This window comes from Leptinotarsa decemlineata, unplaced genomic scaffold, assembly GCF_025532065.1.
Source record: "Leptinotarsa decemlineata unplaced genomic scaffold, Ldec_3_MD MMD2_P_RNA_scaffold_4, whole genome shotgun sequence".
In the NCBI taxonomy this organism is placed as follows: Eukaryota; Metazoa; Arthropoda; class Insecta; order Coleoptera; family Chrysomelidae; genus Leptinotarsa; species Leptinotarsa decemlineata.
Window position 1 is genome coordinate 541,662 of NW_027412531.1, and position 3,211 is coordinate 544,872.

The 3,211-nt window shown below is 37.2% G+C and overlaps 1 long non-coding RNA gene across 1 annotated transcript; it reads left to right on the forward strand.

Moving 5' to 3' along the window:
• Window positions 1-1,052: 1,052 nt before the first annotated feature.
• LOC141487597 (uncharacterized) lies at window positions 1,053-1,961 on the forward strand. The gene is made up of 2 exons (XR_012468465.1): window positions 1,053-1,572; window positions 1,632-1,961. It is a non-coding gene; the product is annotated as an uncharacterized lncRNA (long non-coding RNA).
• The last annotated feature ends 1,250 nt before the right edge of the window (window positions 1,962-3,211 follow it).

Here is a 3,211-nt window from a genome sequence, read left to right on the forward strand (position 1 = left end):
AAATAGAACAATTGAACAAAAATAAATAAAAATAAAGAAATGAAAAAAGAAAATAAAAATAAAAAGTTGAGAGATTCCAAGTCACGTTAGTTCACGACGTTTCGATTGTTAGTATCTACAATCGTCTTCGGGTGATGACTGGACTGATTCCTCCGAGAGATGACTATTTATAGGTCGTTCGAGTACTTTCACTTATCCCCGCTTTCCATTTTCCGCTGCACTGGTTCCGTGGGAGATGACCGTTTGGCGGGAGTTGGCCATTTTTCGCTTGATGATGGGTTAACATATGTTACGTATTTCTACGCTGGCCTGGCTGAATACGTTGTTGGACAACATGTATGCGGCTCCCTTGAATTTTCTCCTAAACCAATGTTCCTCTCTGTGCAAGATCTCAGCTTGGGACCACTCGATGTTGTGTTGATGGGTCCAAACATGGTCTGTTATTCCTGATTTGCTGGTTTGCTCCTTTCTTCATTATGATTTCCTACCACGTAGTACTGGCTACATCCATCAATGTATTACCATGAGTCTGATTCAGTTTCAAGCAATTTAACTTCAAATTTCTCATTCCGTTTGTCCAATGATGGAGAGAATTATCGACAGCTATCAACAGCTACAACACAATTAGATCAGTGATATATTCCTCAGACAAACCAATTGGGAATAATACTATATGGATCTTCATCAAGTAAAGGCCGAATCAATCAGAAAAAAACATTGGGCTCAATGGGTTGCAACATATTGGCAACACCTGTTTCATGTACAGTGTAATTCAATGTTTGTCAAATACGAGAGGGTCACTGAAATATTTGAAAAGGGATAAGTAAATGAAAGATATCAATACTAATATTTCTAGTATGGAGGGTGATTTAATCAAAGCTTTCGCAGACGTTATCAAGGAATAGTGATCAGAAGATTCATCTGATAGAGCAATGAACACAGTTTTTTTTTAAGTCAGATTCAGAGTTTTGCCCCTCGATTCATGGGTCATGCGCATCAAGACGCCCAGGAGTTCCTTCATTATATTTTAGAAGGTTTACACGATGACGTTATAGTTATTTATGTATCAAGGGAATTAGGAGGGCCTTAATTACCGATGGCAAAGTTTGCGTCCCGAGGGCCTCTGGCCCGAGGGACAGCAATTGCCTGAGGTTATTAAGGCTCATTAATTCCCGTGGTACATAGATAATTTTATTTCTGACCGATTTCAATAAAATTTTGTTCATTTTTGAAACGGAAAAATGTACCAATTCATTACCTTCCCGGTATATTTGAATCAGGTACCGTTGATTATAGTAGAGTTTTCTTGTTGCTAGGTTGTTGCTATGTTACTTGTTTATAAACAGAACTTTGTTATCAAGCTGTGTTTGCGGTGAAAACGTGTTTTCTACCCCAAAAATAATGGAGGATATTTTGAAAAAAGCTGAACAAGCAAGAGAATCATTAATTCCATCGAAAAGTGAAGCCGTATACCAAAAAGAATACAAGATATATCTGGACTGGCTGACACGGAAAAATGTTATGCCAAAAGATATCACTGAAACTGTATTTCTGGCATATTTTCAAGAACTGGTAAGGAATTTTCTATGTTTTTCGGTAGATTTGGTAGTAATTGTGTTTATTCGTTTCAGTCAGAAACGTATAGTATATATAGTATATATATAGTATAGCCAATGCAGGAGCAACTATGACTAACTTAAAAAGACACGGAGGTTGGAAAAGTTCCACGGTGGCGGAGGGGTATTTGGAGGATAGCATCGAATTGAGAAATAAAACGGCGCGTATGTTGTCTACTTTGTCATCAGAAGAGGCAGGTACCTCGACTGTAGTAAACAGAAGCTCCAGCCATACAAAAGAAGAAATTGTTTCCAGTGGCGGAAGTAATTTTCAGGGAACATTTCAAAATTGTACATTTATTATTTGTAATGACGTGAATAAATAAAATATGGTTCATTTTTCATTTCTATTTATTTTTACTTGTGAAAGGTAGAGGGAATTATAAAATCTATAATGTCCCAAGGAAGTTATGACCCTCTTTATTGATAGCGTAACTATGACGATATAAGCTTATAATATCCCGGTCAGAAATAAATAGAATTAATGAGAAACCTAAACCGATTCTAACGGAGATTAACGAAAAATTTAGCGGCAGCAGAAAACCACAAGGGTCATCGCTAATTTATTTGAGTACACATAACTCTGAAATTGTAGATAATTTCGATGGTCAAATAAAATCCACGATGAAGTACTGTGGACACTCATCAGTAACCTTCAATCCTTTCTGGGATGTGTCACTCCCTATACCACAAAGAACTGGCCAATTGAGTTTATCACGATGCTTGGATTTCTTCATTAGAGAGGAAACTTTGGATGGACGTGAAAAACCGACGTGAGTTGCAACGAAAGAAAAAATTGCACAAAGTCTCTATCAATCCATAAGTTTCCCCGTATTTCAGTCATTCATTTTAAAATATTCTCTCCAACAGAAATATTTGAAGGCAAGTTAAATGTTGTCATCGAATTTCCTCTAGATGGATTAGATATGAACAATTATGCTGTAGACAATGTGACTCCTTGTCGTTATAATCTATATGCACTTTTGAATCACAGTGGGTCTACTTACAGCGGGCATTATACAACATTCTGCAAGCATTCCTGTACTGGCACGTGGCACGAATATCATGATTCACACGTGTCACCAGTTTCACCAAAATCATTTGTGAGTGGAGATGCATACATTCTCTTTTATGGAAAGGAGGAAACGAGTTCGCACCTTTGAGCGTTTTGAAAATATATTTTTGAAATTTTATAATGATTTAAATCTTGTTACAAATCATCAATCATCAAATATCATCAATCATGATATAATCCTGAGAGTAAGTTATTCTCGCTAGGATTTAGAGGCTGTCATGGCTGGAGTCATATTTGACTCTCAGAAAGATGTGCATGACATATGATGACTGCCAATCACAATCATACAGTAATGAATATGGAGTCCCTCAGAGATCCATTTTGGGACCTCTGATGTTCCTACTTTTCATCAATGATATGCCAAAACATGTGAATACAAACCGAATAATTTTATATGCAGACGACACAACACTTGCTGCAGATGCTGAAAGCCCGGAGGAACTCCAAGTTGAACCGTCTGTCGCATTTACAGATCGGTGCCGCAAAAACTTCTTGGTTGTAAACCCCAGTAAGACTGTTT